The 22,094-nt window shown below is 41.2% G+C and overlaps 1 long non-coding RNA gene across 2 annotated transcripts in view; it reads left to right on the top strand.

Annotated features, from left to right (window-relative positions):
* The window catches only part of LOC121045147 (uncharacterized), a 35,721-nt gene extending 26,268 nt beyond the window's left edge, over window positions 1-9,453 (top strand). Inside the window, exons 3-4 of one of the 2 annotated variants that reach the window (XR_005797609.1) lie at window positions 5,480-5,617; window positions 9,287-9,453. This is a non-coding gene — a long non-coding RNA (uncharacterized LOC121045147). Of the gene's footprint in view, window positions 1-5,479; window positions 5,618-8,006; window positions 8,115-9,286 lie in introns of those variants that run through there. The other variant, XR_005797608.1, reaches the window with a different exon arrangement.
* The last annotated feature ends 12,641 nt before the right edge of the window (window positions 9,454-22,094 follow it).

The raw sequence follows: 22,094 nt of genomic DNA, 5'->3' as shown, positions 1-22,094 counted from the left end.
GGCAGTCCCAATTACCAGGAGCCGCGTTCCAAATCCTTTCCAGCCAAAATTCCCTGATCTGGCTTATTTCTTTGCATACTTGTCATAATTGGATGCCATCTGCAAAAATATGCTTTGGTGGGAAGGTGCCTCTCCTGAATCTAAGCTTTATCCTAGGGCAGGGTCTTGCTGGGGCATATTTCCTTAAAATTTTTTGTTGTTCTAAACTATGACTATCTGGGGTCTTGAAATGGTAAGCTTTTTCAGTCTTTACAGGTTCCAAGTACAATCTCTCTTTCTACCCCCTCCCTCTCTCCTTATTAAAAACCAAAAGATATCTGGGTCTTTTCTCAACTACTTATCTAGAGCTACAGGCTCCTTATCCATTGTACCTGATCTGCCATCCAGGTTATGGCATGTAACCGTTTTAATGTTTTGCCATAGAGTATTATGGGCCTCACAGATTCCTCTCTGCCTGCCACCGGCTTGCTAAGCCAATGCGGTGTATTTTAGATTTTTGTTATGCCAATATTCCTCTCCAAGTTACCAAGTTCTGTGTTGAGTAATGCTAGCTGCTGTAACAAATAATCTTCCAAGTTCCAGTGGCTCATCACATTAGGAATTTCTTTCTCATGTAAAGTTCAAATGGGTATTCCCAATCATCAGGTGGTTCTTCCACAAGCAGAGATCAGGGACTTAGGCTCATTCCTCTTTGGGGCTTCAGAGTCCTCCGTATGTAGATGGAAGATGAAGAAAGGGTATGGATGGTCAGGCTAGGGAGGTATTTATGGGCCAGTCCTGAAACTGGTGCACATACTTCTGCTCATGTTTTATTGGCTAGAACTCAGTCATTCCTACTTGCACAGGAGGAAATGTGGTCTAGTTTATATCTAGTAAGAAGAGGAAATGAGTTTGATGAAGAGTGAGCCAGACTTTGCCAAGAATCTTTATGTAACTACCTTGTGTGTATACTTTAATATTATGACTTACTTTGGATCGTTTTGGAAACAGGCATGTTATAAATTAATTTTAAAAGACACACAATCTGCCTCTCTTCTTCCAGAATTTTTTTTTCCTATAAAATATAAGTCAGGGAAAAATTATTTAATGGTTTGTTCTCAGTTTGGGAAGCCTATCAGTTTGGGCCCACGTCAATGGTGATGGTCAGACCATCAAAAGCCTTCTGAGCACCTAATTCCAGTTTAGAGGTTTTTCCAGGGTCACATTTCTCCTTCCTTTTTAAGTGGCCTCATTTTTCTGCATCCTCTTAGTCACCGACCAACCTCTCATCTAGCTTGGTTTGGATTCAAGGGTGAGGCTTCGATCTATGTACTTTCATTTTGATTAATCACTCTTCCTTGCAATTTCTTCTTAAACGCACAGCTTGCACCCAGTTAGCCCTGTGTCTTTGGTCCTGCTTATCTGGAGTAAAAGCGTGTGAAGGCTCTGGGGTTCCAAGATGACCTATCCTGGCACAACCTTTGGCAGGCTGTGAACTAAGGAAGTTTGGTGGATGGCAAGATCCCTGTTCCCTGATCCCTGTTCTGGGCTCATCCTCCCCTCCTCCCCTCCTCCCCTCCTCCCCTCTGCCCTGTCCTTTAGTCTGGCTGCCCTTGCAGCACTCAGGGACTACCCAACTGCCTCCTGATGGGCCATCTGTAGGCACATTTGCTTTCTGGCAAACTTCTTTGCATAAGCGGCTTTTAAGCATGATTTGTGTGACTCATCCAGGTTTCTGATTTCAAATCACATCCTGAATATTTACTGTCCTTCTTGTGTTCACTATTTTCTGCAAAACTGGAACCTTTTTATTTCTCTCTGTCAATAGACTCTTCCTAGCCTTTTCCATAATAAAAAGCTCGGGTTTCAGCATTAATCATTGTGATTAATGTGATTCCACTAATAACCTTTTTCTACTTGGGAAGGCTCCAATTATGACTATATTTGTGTTTGGCCTTGGGCCAGTTTCTAACCCAATGATCCAGGTTTTCATTGGTTTCATGATTCCACAGCATGGACATTAACCTCTCCTGATCCACTTTCTCCTACATATTTCAGGCAGAGCCAGTCCTCCAGACCTTCTGCTGACCCACCCTTGGATATAATGAGGTTGACTGCTTGGGGAGGGAAGGTCTGCCTCTCTCACATTCTCAGTATGTTCAAACACAAGCCTAGTCAGTGATTCTTGATGTTTTCCCCAAAGGTGACATCAAGCCACATTTAGGCTTCGTAATTCTTTGGCTTACCATTCACCCTTATAATTAATAATGGAACCCTGCCAAAACTTAAAAAAAAAAATAATGTTCTTCAAGGAGAATTTTCAAAGGACTCTTCAGTTTAAACTCTTCAAAAGCTCTGGGCTCCTTTCAGACACAGTAGAGGAAACAGGCTAGCTCTTCAGACATAATAGGGGAAAGAACATGATCTTCAAGGTCAGGATTAGTTGTGTGACCTTGAGAAAATTATTTAACTTCTGTGAGTCTCAATTTCCTCACTTGTGAAATGGGACTATGATTATCTATCTTGCAGGAATAGGATGAGGATTAAATTGAATAATGTATATAAAGAGACTTGTGGTTCCGTTTTCAATAATATAATAAACTAAGTAGTCTGAAAAGCTTCCTACTAGAAAATGCCTAGAAATGCTGAGCAGACTATAACAAACATCCTTTCAAATGCCTAAAAAGTAAGAGGAAATTCCCAGGAGCTGAAAACAGAGGGGATAATGACAAGGACTGATGATGGTCCAGCAATGTTGAGAGGCGAGAGTTTACTGTTTCTGGTAAACAAGGGTTTTAGACTCCGAAGCTCACATAGAGATGGGAGATGAGATCTTGGGCTCTTGTGTGGCAGGGAATTGGAACTGAGACCTCTGAAAACATCTGGGGTACTTGAAAGGCTATGTACTTGGAGAAATGATTAGATATTATATTCCATGGCAGAGACACTGCAATGGAATTTATCTGCCTCCCGGGTTCTGAGTGAGGGTTAATTTCCTCTTGAGAATTCATAACAGTATACATTTATAACAGACTCCTTGCACAACTTTGGGGTTCTAATGTATACTGCATGCAAGGTCTTGGAAACCCCCAAACCGAAAAATGAACATACCACTTGTTCCGTGCAGGTGATACCCTCAGAATGACTATAGTTGCAAATATAAAACTACCTTAGGAAGCTGGGTAGATTTTTAATTCTGCCCACTTGGTGCTTCCATAGATGAGGCTCCGCTAGAATAATCTCAAAAGCCAAATTACAAAATGCACGAGGAAGCCATCTGCCATATCTAAGGGTCATCAGGCAAAACATATAGTAGGGATGGAACCCAGTAACATCCAATCACAGAGCTATTTGATGGAGACCATGAAATGAGTGTACTTAAAAAATCATCAAAGTTATAACAGAAAGAAGTGAGAATGTGGGAAAAGAATAAAGCAGAACTTGTAGAAATGAAAAAATGTGGTCATTGAGATGAAAATGGTGGGCAGGATGAAGAGTGGGCTGGCCACAGTGGCAAGAATATGAGTAAACTCAAATGCTTCCAATCAGCAGGTGTTCAGAAATTTCCAGCAATCCCTTTTTGGGAAACATTGAGGTGTTTACTTTCTTTTCATGGCATACTTGGGAGGTGAGAAGGGGTTACAAATGACCAGGTCTATTTTCAGATCGGCAAATGAAATTGTGAGTTGAATGTGTCTTTAGTGTGGTTGACCATGACTGTGGTGCCATTTCCTCTCTGGTGGCTCTTTCTCTTTCATTTCCCTTCACTCTTAGCAACAACAGCACGTCATGGTATTACACTTTCACTCCACCCCCCCCCCCCCCGCCCCCGCCACAATGCCATCCCAGGAAAGGCGTTACAGATCTACATAGAGCATAGGGTGCTGAAAAGTGTTTAGGATTAGGAATCAGAAAGCTTGCGCTTGAGGTGTGCCTCCATCAATGAAGAGGTATCCATGAAATTGGAATCATATTCCCTTTTCTTATTCTACAGAGTGATTGACAAGACAAGACAGATCCTGTTGTGACAGTATATTGTAAATGGCAAAACATAACACAAAGTTATGAAGTTGCTATTGTGCTGCTCACACCAAGAAATAATCAGAAGGCTCAGGGCCTGTTTCTCTCATGACTATTTGCTTTCAACAGGGAAGTCTGTAAACTAAATGAATAGGTCTCCTATGGTGGGAGTTCAGACATTGGTGGGCAACATGGGAATCATTTTGGGGAGCCTTATTAACAATCCTGAAATCCCACCAAATAGACACTTATCTGCCTTGTTCAATCTGTAGCTCATCTATTTCATGTGTGATTTGGAGGTAGGCTCGTGTGGGGTGATAAGTTTTGACAAAATGACTGAATATCAAAATTTATTTCTGAAAGACAGAGTTGGGCTTAGGGAGGAAAAATGTGTCTGTTCCTCCCTAGCATAACTGAGCGCTCATAGTTGAGCATTTTAATGTTTGCTTTCTGTTTGTATTACCTACTCAGTGAACAGTCATGTTCTTATTCTTTGCCAGTTTTCTTTTTTTCTGCTGGATTGTTGGTCTTTTTCTTATTGGTTTTGCAGGTGCTTTTTATATATGAAGGGAATTATGTCTTTGTTTGTAATACAGTTTACACATTTCTCTCCAGTTTTCATTTATCTTTTGACTTGGCTAATGTTTCAAAGATTTAGAAACATTTTTACTGAGTTACAACTGGAAGTTATGACTTCCAGGCTTTGTGCCATTTTTATTTTCTCACATGGATTCTCATGAAACTTTTGTGGTTTCACTTTGGTGTGAGATGTGAAATAGTAGTCCAAAAAAGAGTGAAGAAACTCTTTGTATCTAGATGAAGTTTCTGTTATTTCTCTTTCTCTAATGAGTCCTTAGAGGTCTGAGCAATCTCTTTCCTTCCAGAAACTTCAGAGATCTCTCAGATACTTTGGTAGATCTGGTTCTAACGTGTGCAGTTTGCATGGGAAAAGGGCCCTTTTTTATTCTTCTATTTGCTGTACTCCTTTGAGGATTATTTCCAGCAGAGACCAGCTTTCTCTCTTATTAAATATCTAAAAAAATTTAGTGGGTGATATAAAGCCACAGATGCATTGCAAAGCCCAATTTATCAGCTAACCAGAGGCAGCTATGGAAAGTCTCTGTTCACCGATAAATCGGATGCAGTGAGAGGGTGGGTAGGCAGAGCTGAAAGAGGTGGAGGGCGAAACTTCTCTGGATTGAACAGGGTTCACCCACAACAGTGTAAGTAAAACAGGTTCCTGATGCAGAATGTAATAGGCCCCTCTTGCATGTAACAAATAGAACTCTCACCTTTTCTCCAGCTCACTGGAAAGGGGGTTTAGCTATGTGAGGATGAGGTTCCTGGATGGAGACAGCGGGAGGACAGAAAGCACCGTGGATGCCATAGGGTTTGTATCTGAGCAAGACTTCACATGTCACCCTAAACTTTTCTCAATCCTCTCTTCTCATTTCCTTCCTGTTTGCTACTTCTCTTCTAGGAGCTTCCCCAGCAGTCCTTGTGCAGTGGTGGTGGCAGAGGTTGGTTCTGTCTTCCTCACTTCCAGTGGAGATCATTTTACCTCTGGCACAGGTGTGCTGGTCACACAGAGCCTAGGGGCCTTGCTGAAATGGATCAGGTATGTCACCTTAGAACCACCACTGTTTCCAATCTTCTCTGTATAAGGGATACAAGGGGATATTTTCATTTCTCCAAAGCACTATGATTCCTGCAGCGATGCTCCTAGGTCCTTGGAAGACTATCTCCCAGGAATAAAGGGTGGGGATCGGGGTTCAGGAGACCAATACCAGAGAACCTGGGTATATGCCAGCTAAGGATGTAGCATGGAAGCATAGAATTTCAGGGTCTTTCCAATGATTGCTTTAAGTTATCTCATTTTACTAAGAAATAAAAGTGAATCACTTTGTTGTCCAAGGTCACAGAGTTAGTGGCCAGGCCAGCATGTGATCCCAAGTTTTTTGACTTGAATTCATTTAAAATAGTGACAGATGGTGTATGACTTGAAATCCTCAATTGAGGGGCGCCTGGGTGGCGCAGTCGGTTAAGCGTCCGACTTCAGCCAGGTCACGATCTCGCGGTCCGTGAGTTCGAGCCCCGCGTCGGGCTCTGGGCTGATGGCTCAGACAGAGCCTGGAGCCTGTTTCCGATTCTGTGTCTCCCTTTCTCTCTGCCCCTCCCCCGTTCATGCTCTGTCTCTCTCTGTCCCAAAAAAAAAATAAATAAACATTGAAAAAAAAATTAAAAAAAAAAAAGAAATCCTCAATTGAAAGCTGAATGATCATTGCTCTAAAAAGCACCATGCCTTCTAGATGTGTTAGATGGGGAGGGAATATGGTAGTTGCTTACCCAATAACTCTTCTCTCTTCTTCGTTAACCTAACCCCAGCTGAAAGGTAGCGGCATGTCCACTAAAAGAGCACATTTCCCAGGGATGAGCATGTGAGTTGTAGACATGTAATGTCTACCTTCTGAGTTGATGAAACCACTGTCGGTTGATCTTTCTGTTATTTGCATATTCCTATGATATCATCCAAGAAGAAAGAAATTTCTCCCTCCCTCCCTCTATCTTATCTATCTATCTATCTATCTATCATCTATCATCGATCTATCTCCTAATTCCCAGAAAATAAAGGCCCAGAAAATAGTCTTTTAACATTATTAAACAGCACTGAATATGTTAGCGAACAGATTTTTAGGAGGTGAAATGATTTACATTACCAGGAGATTTTCACATTACAAAAGGATCACAAGATCCATTTCAATTGCATGTTTTTAAGTGTTTGTTTATAGATCATTTCATACTTAACAGAGGAGAGACTAAAAGCTGAGTTGTTCCATGCTACTGCTAAGAATCAATCAGAAACAAAGATAAAACCAATCTGAAAGTATAATGTTCAAAAAAAGACATTCTTATTACTAATCAACACTCTTCCTCCTCTTCCTTCTCCTCCTTCCTCCTTCCTCCTTCCTCCTTCCCCCACCCCACATTCTTTTTCTCTTTTTTTTAACCAGGCAGGAAACTCAAACATGATGCGTCCTGGTTCAGTGCCAGACGCCTGGCTTTCTAGTAGAGTAAAATCAAATACATTTCTCACCAAGTGTCATTCTTTACATGAAACCTACTCTTCAAGTATTTAGTAGTTTCTATTAAAAGCCCCTCTACCCTCCTGGATACCCAGACTTGAAAATCTCCACCTTTTCTCGCCCCACCCTTTGGTGGGTCAGATGGGGCCTAGAGAAAAAGATCCCCAAATGAATTTATCCAGTTGTTCTCTGTAACCTCAATCACACATGCTCTTTGGTCTGACCACTCATTAGCCGCTTGCATGGGAAATATCAATTTGTGTGATGGTGACATTTGAGGCTTACATGATTGCTTTGATATACTAGTTTTGGAGACCAAACATTCCAATTATAGCCAACAGAACACTTTTAATTGGGACTCAGAGGTAAAAGGACTTTCTGTTGCCATAGTTTCAGAGGCGCATATGTGGTCAAGCTGCCTAAAGCTGGATTTATTTTCAGATGTAAGATATTACTGACAGTGAGCTCTGGTGACTAAGGGACATCTGCTATTCTGGTAGGGGTGGGATGTGATCTTGAGGCTCAGCTAAAACCAAACTCTCAGGCAGAACATATTCTGTAACGGTCGCACCTTTCAATGACTTTGATTTCGTATCCTTGAATGGTAAGTATATGTCCGAAGGGGAAATATTAACCTGTACCTCTATGAGTACTTTGCCAATAGGCTATTTGTTTTGAGCTTCAGAAAAAGAAAGAAAGAAAGAAAGAAAGAAAGAAAGAAAGAAAGAAAGAAGAAAAGAAAGAGAGAGAGAGAAAAGCTTGCCTGGAAGGTGAGTAGGGGAGACTTCTTCAGAATTCAGCAACGCTGCTTCACTCTGAGAGACGCCAACTAGACGCAAGGGTGGGCTGCAGGCAGTTCGAGTCCTATCTGAATCCTGCAAGAACTCATTAAGTGCCTTGTGCCCACGTGGTACCTACTTACAGACGGCACTTGGCCCAGATGTCCCCACGAGGCAAAACACTGGACACTCCCCAGCAACTCCTGGCGGCCACTCCAGCATGGCGCAGAAGATTATGAACACAGAGATACAACTTCCGCTGTGGTATTTTTTTTTTTTAATTTTTTTTTTCAAACGTTTATTTATTTTTGGGACAGAGAGAGACAGAGCATGAACGGGGGAGGGGCAGAGAGAGAGGGAGACACAGAATCGGAAACAGGCTCCAGGCTCCGAGCCATCAGCCCAGAGCCCGACGCGGGGCTCGAACTCACGGAGCGCGAGATCGTGACCTGGCTGAAGTCGGATGCTCAACCGACTGTGCCACCCAGGCGCCCCTCCGCTGTGGTATTTTACAGCTTCAGCTTCTTCCCTCAGTCTGCTGGATCTCTGGAATTCTGCCGTAAATCGAAATAGTTCTTTCTCCCCTTCATCAGGGTTAAAAGACTGTTTAAAAACTGGGCCATAAAACTGTCTCATGTTCTAAAATAGGGAAATCATACAGGTCATATTTTCTAAGGGCAACATTATTGATAAAAAAAAGAGTTGAACTAAAAACTCAACCACTCAAAAATTAAAAAAAAAAAACCATAACAAATGCAAAGCATTCACTTAAATAATGCTTAGTCAGGGGGAATATAAGAGGTACAATTAGAGTATTATTAGACAATAACGACATTAAGGGCACTAGATATTAGAACTTACAGAATGACTAGCATGGTACTCAGAGAAAATGCATAGCCTGAAATACTTTGCTTTTCAATAAGGAATGACTGTATGCAGGGTTTAATTCAATAATTGGCAAACAAAATAGACTTATGTAAAGCAAACCAAAATTATGGCAGGCTTAAAAAAATTGGTAAGATATTAGACAAGTTGCTAGCAACTCAAATCAAGAATTAGGAGAAAACATAATCACAGAAAGTGAAGAATTAGAGGATTTAGTAACTGATATTAAAGTGGGATATTCAATTCCATTACACAGAGACAAATTTGAGATTCTAAGGAATGCACGATTTTCTGAGACAATATTATTTACAATAATCGACTCAAGAAGAAGTAGGGACTCTGAATAGCCCAGTAATCAGGAAGAAGTTTTATTTATTTTTTTTACAGATTTATTGAGATATTATTGACATACAGCATATATGTTTAAGGGACACAATATGATGATATATATCAAAATTATATGATAAAAATAAGGTTAGTTAACAGCTCCAGCTTCTCACATATTTACAATTTTTTTTTTTTTTTTTACCTGTATAAAAGAGACTCCAGGGAGCAACCTGGCCCTTTCTGACATGTTGAGGACATAGTGAGAAGACAACTCTCTATGAACCAGAGTGGATTCTCACCAGACACTGGATCTACCTACACTTTGATCTAGGACTTTCCAACTTCCAGAACTGTGAGAAATAAGTTTCTACTGTTTAAGCCACCTAGTCTATGGCATATTTATTTTTATTTATTTATGTTTTTAGAGAGAGAAAGAGCAGGAGTGAGAGAGAAGAAAGAGGGGGAGAGAGAGAGAGAGAGAGAGAGAATCCCAAGCAGGCTTCATGTTCAGTGCAGAGCCTGATACAGGGCTTGATCCCATGACCTGAGTCAAAAAGAAGAGTCGCATGCTCAACTGACTGAGCCACGTGGGCACCCCTATGGTATTTTTATTATAGCAGCAGCCTGAATGGACTCAGACATGGACATTAATGGGGAAATTGGTGAAATCCAAATACGGTCTGGAATTTGGTTAATAGTAACCTAACAATGTCAGTTGCTTAGTTTTGACAAATGTACCCCGGTGATGTTAAGAGATTGACCATGGGGAAAACTGTGGGAGGAATACACTGGAAATCTCTGCACTATCTTTGCAACTTTTCTAGATATCTGAAACAACTATAAAATTAAAAGTTTATTTAAAAATAGAGATGTCACCTTACTTTCACAGATATTGTGACCATTAAAGGTAATACCATAAGTAAGCACATAGCAGATGCTCAATAAGGAATAGTTGTGTTGAGATAGCTTCGCCTTGGGCTGGAGAGATATTTTTTCTCCCCTTTGGTGCCTCTCAGTAAACATCAGTGTAGGGAATAATTGCAGTAGCTTTTCATCTCACCTTGAGTTGCTTTCTCCCTACTCCCTCTCCTGCCAAGCCCCTTCCCAAGAGGAGAGCAGTAGAAAACTTCTCACACAGTTCTGGCAACTTTTTAGTAGTTTTGGACCAAGATTTATTGACAACAACCACCAGCTTACTAACAGCTCTTTGCATTCCTTATCCTGCCACTGCCTCTTTTATTCTTTCTTTTCTTTTTTTTTTTTAGATCCCATATCTGAGTGAGATCATAGAGTATTTGTCTTTGTCGGTCTGACTTATTCACTTAGCATAATGCCCTCAAGGCCCATCCATGTTGTTGCAGGTGGAAGGATTTCCTTCTTCTTCTTCTTTTGTTTTGATGGCTGAATAATATCCTGTTGTATATAGACCACACTTATTTTCCCATTTGTCCATCTGTGGACACTTAGGTTGCTTCCATGTCTTAGCTATTCTAAATAATGCGGCAGTGAACACAGGAGTGTGTATATCTTTTTGAGTTGGGAGTTTTAATTTCCTTTGGATAAATACCCACAAGTGGAATTGCTGGATCATGTGGTAGTTTTGTTTTTAATTTTTTGAGGAACCTCTGTATTGTTTTCCACAGTGGCTGCACCAATTTACATTCCCAGCAACAGTGCAAAAGGGTTCCCTTTTCTTTGCATCCTTGCTAACACTTGCTGTTTCTTGTCTTTTTGATAATAGCCATTTTGACAGGTGTAAAGGTGATAGTTCATTGTGGTTTTGATTTGCATTCCCCTGATTATTAGTAATGTTGAGCACCTTTTAATGTACCTGTTGGCCATCTGTATGTCTTGTTTGGAAAACTCTCTATTCAGATTCTCTGTTTATTTTTTAATAAAAAAATTTTTTTTGCTCTCGTTGTAAGAGTTCTTTTTTAAATTTTTTTTAATGTTTACTTATTTTTAAGAGAGAGACAGAGAGTGACTGGGGGGAGGAACAGAGAGAGAGGGAGACACAGAATCCGAAGTAGGCTCCAGGCTCTGAGCAGTCAGCACAGAGCCTGAGGAGGGTCTCGAACTCACAAACCATGAGATCATGATCTGAGCTGAAGTCGGACGCTTACCGGCTGAGCCACCCACGCGCCCCTGTAAGAGTTCTTTATACATTTTGGATGTTAAGCTCTTATCTGATATATGATTTGGAAATATTTCCTCCCATTTGATACGTTGCTTTTTCGTTTTGTTGATAATTTCCTTTGCTATGCAGAAGCTTTGTAGTTTGATGTAGTCCCACTTTTTGATTTTCCTTTTGTTGACTTTGCTTTTGTGAAGTCCAGAAAATCATTGCCGAGACCAATGTCAAGAAGTTTATCATTGGGGGCGCCTGGGTGGCACAGTCGGTTAAGCGTCTGACTTCAGCCAGGTCACGATCTCACGGTCCGTGAGTTCGAGCCCCGCGTCAGGCTCTGGGCTGATGGCTCAGAGCCTGGAGCCTGTTTCCGATTCTGTGTCTTCCTCTCTCTCTGCCCCTCCCCTGTTCATGCTCTGTCTCTCTCTGTCCCAAAAATAAATAAACGTTGGAAAAAAAAATTAAAAAAAAAAAAAAGAAGTTTATCATTTATGTTTTCTTCTAGGAATGTTATGGTTTCAGGTCTTACATTCAAATCTTTAACCCTTTTAGAATTAATTTTATATGTGGTAGGAGACGGTGGTCCAGTTTCATTGTTTTGCATGTGGCTGTCCAGTTTTCCTAGTATCATTTATTGAAGGGACTGTTTATTCTCCATTGTCTATTCTTGGATTCTTTGTTATAGATTAATTGACCATATTTGCGTGGGTTTATTTCTGGGCTCTCAATCCTGTTCTATTGATCTGTGTGTCTAATTTTATGCCAATACCATACTGTTTCGATTACTGCAGCTCTGCAGTGTAGCTTGAACTCAGGAAACGTGAAGCCTCCAGTTTTGTTCTTTCTCAAGATTACTTTGACTATTTGGATATTCTATGGTTCCATACACATTTTTAAAATTTTTTTTAACGTTTTACTTATTTTTGAGACAGGGAGAGACAGAGTATGAACAGGGGATGGTCAGAGAGAGGGAGACACAGAATCCGAAACAGGCTCCAGGCTCTGTGCTCTCAGCACAGAGCCTGACGCGTGGCTCGAACCCACGGACTGCGAGATCATGACCTGAGCCGAAGTCGGCCGCTTAACCGACTGAGCCACCCAGGCGCCCCATGGTTCCATACACATTTTAAGATTATTTGTACTATTTCTAGGAAAAATGCCATTGGAATTTTGATAGAGACTGCCTTGAATCCATAGATTGCTTTAGGTAGTATGGACGTCTGAACAATATCAATTCTTCTATTCCAGAAAACAGAATATATTTCTTTTTATTTGTGTCTTCTCCACATTGCTTTGTAGTTTTCAGCACACAGGTCTTTCACCTCCTTGGTTAAATTTACTCTTGTGTATTTTATTCTTTTTGATGCAATTGTAAGTGGGATTGTTTTTTAATTTCTCTTTAAGTCCCCTTCACTAATTGTTTTCTGTGTGATCTTTAGCAAATTTGCTCATACGTTCAGAACCTGAATTTCATTTTTATTTAAAAAAAAATTTTTTTTTCAAGGTTTATTTATTTTTGGGACAGAGAGAGACAGAGCATGAACAGGGGAGGGGCAGAGAGAGAGGGAGACACAGAATCGGAAACAGGCTCCAGGCTCCGAGCCACCAGCCCAGAGCCTGACGCGGGGCTCGAACTCCCGGACCGCGAGATCGTGACCTGGCTGAAGTCGGACGCCTAACCGACTGCGCCACCCAGGCGCCCCTGTTTTTGATTTTTTAAATGTTATTTACTTATTTATAAGTAATCTCTACACCCAACGTGGGGCTCAAACTCACGACTCTGTGACCCCAAGATCAAGAGTCACGTGCTGTTCCAACTTTACTTTTTTTTAAAAATTTAATTTAATTTTTTAAATTTACATCCAAGTTAGCATATAGTGCAACAATGATTTCAGGAGTAGATTCCTTAATGCCCCTTACCCATTTAGCCCATCCCCCCTCCCCCAACCCCTCCAGTAACCTGTTTGTTCTCCATATTTATGAGTCTCTTCTGTTTTGTCCCCCTCCCTGTTTTCATATTATTTTTCTTCCCTTCCCTTATGTTCACTCATATGAGTGAGGTCATATGATATTTGTCTTTCTCTGACTGACTAATTTCGCTTAGCATAATACCTTCTAGTTCTATCCACATAGTTGCAAATGGCAAGATTTCATTCTTTTTGATTGCCGAGTAATTCTCCATTGGATGGATATATATATATATATATACACACACATATATAACACATCTTCTTTATCCATTAATCCATCAATGGACGTTTGGGCTCTTTCCATATTTTGGCTATTGTTGATAGTGCTGCTATAAACATGGGGGTGCATATGCCCCTTAGAAACAGCATACCTGTATCCCTTGGACAAATACCTAGTAATGCAATTGCTGGGTCGTAGGTAGTTCTATTTTTAATTTTTTGAGTAGCCTCCATACTGTTTTCCAGAGTGGTTGCATCAGCCTGCATTCCCACCAGCAGTGCAAAGGAGATCCTCTTTCTCCGCATCCTCGCCAACATCTGTTGTTGCCTACGTTGTTAATATTAGCCATTCTGACAGGTGTGAGGGGGGTATCTCATTGTGGTTTTGATTTGTATTTCCCTGATCATGAGTGATGTTGAACATTTTTTCATGTGTCGGCTGACCATCTGGATGTCTTCTTTGGAGAAGTGTCTATTCATGTCTTCTGCCCATTTCTTTACTGCATTATTTGTTTTTGGGGTGTTGGGTTTGATAAGTTCTTTCTTGATTTTGGATACTAACCCTTTATCTGATATGTCATTTGCAAATATCTTCTCCCATTCTGTTGGTTGCCTTTTAGTTTTGCTGATTGTTTCCTTTGCTGTGCAGAAGTTTTTTTTATCCTGATGAGGTCCCAATAGTTCATTTTTGCTTTTGTTTCCCTTGCCTCTGGAGATGTGTAGAATAAGAAGTTGCTGTTGCTAAGGTCAAAGAGGTTTCTGCCTGCTGTCTCCTTGAGGATTTTGATGTTTTCCTGTCTTACATTTAGGTCTTTTATCCATTTAGAGTTTATTTTTGTGTATGGTGTAAGAAAGTGGTCCAGGTTCATTCTTCTGCATGTTGCTGTCCACTTTTCCCAGCACCACTTGCTGAAGAGACTGTCTTTATTCCATGGGATATTCTTTCCTGCTTTGTCAAAGATTAGTTGGCCATATGTTTGTGGGTCCATTTCTGGGTTCTCTATTCTGTTCCATTGATCTGAGTGTCTGTTCTTGTGCCAGGGGCTTTACTAAGTGTAATGTGGACGAATTTGAAGATATGGTGGTTGAAAAGCGACTCATCCCAGATGACTGTGGGGTCAAATACATCCCTAATCATGGCCCCTTGGACAAATGGCGGACACTGCATTCATGAGAACCTCGTCACTGCCTCTCCCTATTCATGCCCACCAAGAAATCCTGCTTCCTGTCAAAAAAACAAACAAAAAACCCACAAAGAACAAAAAAAACCAAAAACAAAACCCTCCCAAACAAACAAACAAACAAACAAACAAAACCAGAATCGAGAAGTCCTGAAGGGGGAGCTCTCATGCACATCCCATTCATGGCAGCCTGTGTGAGCAGCAGAAGGAAGATAAGATTATTTTGACAAGAGAGGACATTTTTCACATAGGAATTTCAACTCCTGCTTTTAGAAAAAGAAGGAAGACCCTTCCTGCCCCAGCAACAATGCACTGACCACCACTGGCAGCCAATCAGAAAACCTCCTCTACCTCAAACGTTTGTCCTTCTCCAATGAACTTTTATTCAGAACAATCAATTTCCTCCTAAAACCTAATAAAAGCTGGCCTTCCATTGGTCTCTTCAGACTTGCCTGTGGGTTCTCCATAGTTTGCTTGTCCCAAATTGCAATTCCTGTGTTATTCCTGAATAAACTCATTTTGCTAGTAAAAGAACTGGCTAATTTAAGGTTGACATGTTTTACCAGCAATGATATAGCTAATAAAATGAATCCCAATTCACAGCATGGTGGGGACCTCCCACATCAAGATGTTTTTCATTTTTCTCTTAGTTAAATTCTATGACATTAGGGAGAGTGTCTTTTTTTTTTTTTTTTTAGTGTTTATTTTTGAGAGAGACAGAGCATGAGTAGGAGAGGGGAAGAGAGAGAGGGAGTCAGAGAATCTGAATCAGGCTCCAGGCTCCGAGCTGTCAGCACAGAGCCTGATGTGGGGCTTGAACTCACAAATTTGGAGATCATGATCTGAGCCAAAGTCAGATGCTTAACCGACTGAGCCACCCAGGCGCCCCATGTGTCTTATTTTTTGATTGCCATTGATCCCTATTATTCTAGCACAGTTCCTGGAACATAGAAAGTGCTCAATCAATAAAATTTGTAGAGTTGCATAATGGAATGAAGAGGATGGGGCTGTGAGAAGGGAGAAGTTGACTTGGAGACCTTCTTAGGAGCAAGACTATACTGTCCAGCTCATATGGATAGGGAAGGAAAATCTCTCTTTTCTTGACCTTTCTCCCATCATTTGGAAGTTCATGATTGTTGTTGTTGGTGTCATTGGTGGTGGTCAGAAGAGGAAGTGGACTGCTGAGAAGTGTTTTCTCACTTTCATCTCCAGAGTGGAGCCAGATGTCACTGGTGACATCTAAGGGCACAGAAGGTTGTGTAGGGACCTTCTCACTCTAGACATGGTTGCAAGAGGCCCTCGCAATCCACAGGTCTCCAAGCAGTGCACCAGCAGGCTTCAGGTCATCACATGATTTGAGCAATTTCAGTCCCAGTAGAGTAGCTTTAGGATTTCCAGAGGATTGAGCGAACTATTTCTCGAAGAAATGAGTATTTTTATTTTTTGTCTTTCCTTTTCTGCCCTTAGTTAACTGAGCACTTTACTTGTTTCCAAGCAGTTATGGCAAAAGGACTCATATAAGGCTGCAGCTCAGCTATTTGAGAGCCATCTGGGTTTCCAAGTGTCTTAAAAAAAATGTTGTGTTACTGGAAATTGATGGACCAACTATTGTGTTCTTTCATTTGCTGGACATGTGCACCCAGGTGGAACAGACAGTGTTTTTCTTTGAGATAATTGTCCACCTATTCCTTTGTTTTTCATTTATTCTAAGTTGCCAGCGGTTAGAGTGGAACAAACTTTTCAAGAGACATAATCTGTCAATAGTGTCTTTGAAGGGAAAGAAAACAATATTTTATCATGGGTTTATAATGTCAAGGCATTTCACATGTAACACAGTCAGCTGACTCTTCCAGATCTTTTAAGATCTAGATACAATTGATTCAAAATGCTATTCCATGAAGTATGGAACATCCAAAGCCCTCCCCCAAACTTATGAAAATTTCCTGAAGGCTTAAGTTCTCATAGTCTGCCCTGGCTCTGAGCTCATTTTTCTGCTGAAAGTAAGTGTTGGTTGGATCATTCTTGTTGACTGTTAAGCACCATACCAACCTGGATGTGGGACAGTTCCCTCCACAGTCTCCTCCCCACCCTCCAGTTACAAAGGGCCTTTCTGGGGCAAGAAAGGCAGACGACTTTACTGAAGGTTGAGGAGAGAAGGAGTTATATCACATCAATGTCAGTCATTTCAAATTTACTATTAAAATTCCTTATTTTTTTATCTCTGTTGGCCACTACTATGAGGTTGCTGGCTAAGCCAGGCCACTCTTCACTTAGATTCCTGCCAGCTCAAGATTCTTATCTCCAGGTAAGACTCCATTTATTTAAATGGTTTTAAACTTGCTGTTCTCCCCCATTTAATTACACACATGTTATCCCATTTAGCACATGACAACTGCATGAAATATGTACCATTAGTCTATTCTTGTAGATGATATCTTGGAACTCAGGTAAATAATTTAACTGAGGTCACATGGCTCATTGTTGAGAAATTGGATTTCAGAATGAGGTTTATCTCACTCCAAAGTCCATGCTTTTCTGTTTTTCTCGCTGTATTATAAATGTGATTGCTTTTATTTATTTATTTATTTTTAAAAACCACATTAGATTTTATTTTGCCTTCTTTTTTCTTTTTATTTATTTATTTATTTATTTTATTTTTTTTGCTGTTTATTTATTTTTGAGACAGAGAGAGACAGAGCATGAACGGGGGAGGGTCAGAGAGAGGGAGACACAGAATCTGAAACAGGCTCCAGGCTCTGAGCTGTCAGCACAGAGCCTGTCGCGGGGCTCGAACTCACAGACCACGAGATCATGACCTGAGCTGAAGTCGGCCGCCCAACCGACCGAGCCACCCAGGTGCCCTAAATGTGATTGCTTTTAAAGGCAACCACAAGAATTCTAAGACCCTACAGCATTTTATCATAAGGAACCCCTATCTTTAAAGTCACTGTTTGAGCAACACTACTTTTTTGTGTGTGTGTGAGCTCATTTACCCTTTCATGCATTCATTCAACACAGTTCCTGAGTGCCTCTACCGAGTGATAAGTTTTGTGTTGGATGTTAGATGGACCAAACAGTCCAGAAATGGGACCGTGGAGAAAGGGCTCATGAGTTGGAGAAGATAATGTAAAGTTGGCTTCTTTTGGTCAGCAAAAGATCAACTCATCCTGCACCCTGCCTCTACACAAGACAGTGCATAATCAGAACAAGCCCAATGGGAGAGGATCTCAGTTCTTTAGGATTTTCAGTCATGCATTATCAGAAGAGGATATAGTGGGCCAGTGGAGAGGACAATTCAGGGTATAATATGAAAGCTATGGTTGGAAGGGGACCCACCTTTTTTGGTCAACCTAAGAAAGAGGAACCCTTAACACTAAGTCCCATCCCCATCCTCTCACCGTGCACCATGACTCTACCTGTCGGACACTGCCGACAGGGTTCTCTGAGTAATGTGATGCTTTATGCACCAGTCCATAAGCCCTATAGCACAGTGGAAGTAAAACCTGGATAAACTGTTGGATACCTGGGCCTTGGAAGGCTTAAAGAAAGTTGAAAGTAGAGTCCTCCAGACAACTATAGGGTAGGAAAGAGGGAGGCTGATAAGAAGTGAGATTGTTTTGCCCGAGAAAAGTAGTGGTGTAACATGATTGACTGGATTCTAGTCCCTTCTTCATCCATTTCTTCAAGATCTTGGGTCAGCTGCTTTGTCCCTCTAAGCTTCAGTTTTATTTTCAAACCAAGAGTCTCTTGAACCCTTCCAGATCTGACATTTTCTAATTTTCCCACAAGCTTTGGAGACAGGGTTCCTTGCTCACCATTGCCTGGAAACACTTGGAACTCTATTGTTCTCTGGACACATTTGTCTTGCTCTCTGGTTGGCTCTTACTTATGCTCTCTTTTCCTTGCTGTCACTGGGTTGGATGTCTTATCTCTCTGCTGGAACTGCTTTCCATCTATTCCCCCCTTCGGTTCTTCCTTCTTTGTCCTCTGATTGACAAATGATGGAGAAACAGGCCCATGGTGGGAATTGGAGCAGCCTGTGGCTGAAGGGGGCTCTGCTCAAATCACCGCCAAAAATTTTAAACTGTGTGCCTGTGGCAGTATTGATTCTGATTTTATTTTCTCCTTTTGGTGAGGAATCTTAAATGAACTGTGGGTAGCCACGATTACCACAGGCTCACCCCTATTAAGCCCCCAAACACACTCTCTTGAAATTTCTGCTCAATCAATACCACCTAGTTTCAACGAGAAGAAAAAGGTTACAAATTTTATATATAAAAGTGGGTATTGAAAAATTCCTTTGGTTGGCTCCAGGTCAGCATCCAATTCACAGCACTTTATGAGAGTAATTCTTTCAGAGAGAGATTTTTCAGCCCATGGAAGTGACTCTCATGAGATATGGGGGCCAGCTGGGATGTCAGCATAAAACTCTTCTTTGTATAAAAAGCTGATGGAAGTGGGAAGAATCAGCCAGGCCTGTCTGTGTCTGGCTGGGTTTGGAGAGAGGAAGAAGCTGATAGCTGTGTGGTCCCATGGACACTTAGATGGGAACTGCCAGATGCCTGGAGGAAATCTGCTTTTTGTTCCCTCCTCTGTTTTCTTTAACAACCAGAAGGAAATAAGCCTTTACTAAGCGTCTCCTAGCTTAATGGTCATAGAGGCTCCATTTCATTTCATTCATCCAGTAACTATTGAGTATCCACTATAAGTCAGGTGAGGGATATCTGGTGGTGTTTCATCTGTGACAGGGAGCTTAATCCTAAGGACAACCCTATACCTTAGGTATTATCATCTCAAAGACTCAGACTGCTCTCTTGTTGCAAACCTTGTAAGAACTTTGCTTCCAGAGTAAGATGTGTTAGTTTGGGTCCTTCAAGAAGCAGATGCCGAGTAAGAGGTTCATTGGGGGAAATGAGAAGGGAGCCAGAGAAGGCTGGGAGAGCCATCTGACTGCTGCCCGTCTGGCCTCTATGAAGGACAGAGGGAAGGATGGGAGGGAGGGAGGGGAGAAGGAAGACTGTAACAGTTCTCAAAGCCAGGTTGATGGGGAATCTTGAGAGTCACTCATGAGAGGAATGCCCATCTCCCAGGAATAAGCCTGTCTTCAGTACCCCTGCCATGCTCAGTCATTGACAAAGAGCAGCCCATGACACGCATCGCCTTGTATGAAAGCACTGATAAATTCTAGAGTACAGCACTGGGGTTGCTGGCCAACCTCACTCCCAGCAACAGGGGATCTAAGAGGTACTGCCATAGTCCAACCCCCTGCTTTGGAACTCACTGTCTGGGTGACTGTGGCCAAGTTAAGTAATCTCTCTAAGCCTCATCTTTCCTCTTCTCTAAAATAAGAGAATCCCATGAATTCACATCTCATGGGATTATATGCATGGAGGACTAAATGAGATGATGCATATAAAAAAGCATTTTGCATAGTGCTGGGCACAGAGTAAACTCTTGAATGTTAAATAATCATTAGGTTTTATTATAGTAAGCTTTTTTTCTTCTTCTCCAAATAAGTGTTCTTTAAAAATAAACACACACAAAAAAAGTCAGAGTGGAAGATTCTACTTGAAAGGGGATGGGAAGCCAGTCTGCTGAGCCTCCTCCCATATTTGTACTGTAGTCTTTGGGGCATCTGTGAGGAGCCTTGGGATTGAAGAAACATCAGGTAGAATCATATCATATAGATATTTTGTGTGTGTCAATGCATTTTTTATTTTTTATGTTGAGGAATTAAAAAGTGTTTTTATGATTAATATGCAGTTAATATCGACCTTTTAAGGGTGTACAGTCCTATGAGGTTTTATTGGGAGGGGGAAGAGAGAGAGAGCAAGTGAGCGAGTAAGAGAGAGAGAGAGTGGGGGAGGGAGCAGGGGGGGAGAGAGAGAAGCAGGCTCCACACTCAGCACTGAGCCTGATGCAGGGCTTGATCCCATGACCCTGGGATCATGACCTGAACCTGATCAAGAGTTAGATGCTCAACCAACTGAACCACCCAGGTGCCCCAGTCCTGTGAGTTTTAATATGGGTACAGATTTGTAGAACCACTACTATGATAGTAATATATAGATCAGTTTTATATTTATCAGTATCATCACAACCTCCCCCACTCTGAATCCCTGGAAACCACTGATTTGTTGTCCATCACTGTGCTTTTGTCTTTCTGAGAATGTCAAATAAATAGAATCAGGTAGCATTTGATCTTTTGGGACTGGCTTGTTTCATTCAACAATAATGCCTTTGCACTTCATCCAAGTCATTGTGTGTATCAGGGGTTGCTTCTTTTTTTTTTTTTTTTTGCTGAGTAATATTTCGATGTGTGGGTGCACCATAGTCTGTTTGTTCATTGTGTTTGGTTGTTTCCAGTTAGAACAATGCCTGGCATGTGGTTGGGGGTCACAAGCAGGACTAAACCATAACTCTGGCTGTAGCTGAATGCAAACCGAGGACTGTAGGGCTGTAACGTGTAGCACTTAACTTTCTCTCTCAGATGCTTCTAGTTTATATTCTTTTTTTTTTATTTTTTTTTTATTTTTTTTATTTATATATGAAATTTATTGTCAAATTGGTTTCCATACAACACCCAGTGCTCATCCCAAAAGGTGCCCTCCTCAATACCCATCACCCACCCTCTCCTCCCTCCCACCTCCCATCAACCCTCAGTTTGCTCTCAGTTCTCAACAGTCTCTTATGCTTTGGCTCTCTCCCACTCTAACCTCTTTTTTTTTTTTCCTTCCCCTCCCCCATGGGTTCCTGTTAAGTTTCTCAGGATCCACATAAGAGTGAAACCATATGGTATCTGTCTTTCCCTGTATGGCTTATTTCACTTAGCATCACACTCTCCAGTTCCATCCACGTTGCTACAAAAGGCCATATTTCATTTTTTCTCATTGCCACGTAGTATTCCATTGTGTATATAAACCACAATTTCTTTATCCATTCATCCGTTGATGGACATTTAGGCTCTTTCCATAATTTGGCTATTGTTGAGAGTGCTGCTATGAAAATTGGGGTACAAGTGCCCCTATGCATCAGTACTCCTGTGTCCCTTGGATAAATTCCTAGCAGTGCTATTGCTGGGTCATAGGGTAGGTCTATTTTTAATTTTCTGAGGAACCTCCACACTGCTTTCCAGAGTGGCTGCACCAATCTAGTTTATATTCTTAAGCCACTCATCAACAGTGTGCGCTTTTATCCATCCCAGCGGACATTTTTTTCAAGCATTTCAGTGACTCTGACCTCATTCTTTATTTAGCAACTTCATCACTTCAGTCCCATGCTGTTAAAAATGTACCCTCACTAATATCAACAATCATTAGGTTTGTTTGAGTAATGAAGACACAAATACTATTTAAAACTGTGACTGGCATCTAAGGAACGTGGAGCTGTTTAAATTGAAGGCCTTCCATATATTTAAAAAACGTTTATTTTTGAGAAAGAGACAGAGAGAGAGAGAGAGAGAGAGAGTGCAAGCAAGGAGGGACAGAGAGAGAGGGAGACACAGAATCTGAAGCAGGATCCAG

The sequence above is a fragment of the Herpailurus yagouaroundi genome, unplaced genomic scaffold, assembly GCF_014898765.1.
Source record: "Herpailurus yagouaroundi ecotype Mexico unplaced genomic scaffold, PumYag 189, whole genome shotgun sequence".
Classification (NCBI taxonomy): Eukaryota; Metazoa; Chordata; class Mammalia; order Carnivora; family Felidae; genus Herpailurus; species Herpailurus yagouaroundi.
The sequence above is the reverse complement of the archived record's forward strand: the minus strand, read 5'-3'. Positions and strand labels throughout refer to the sequence as shown.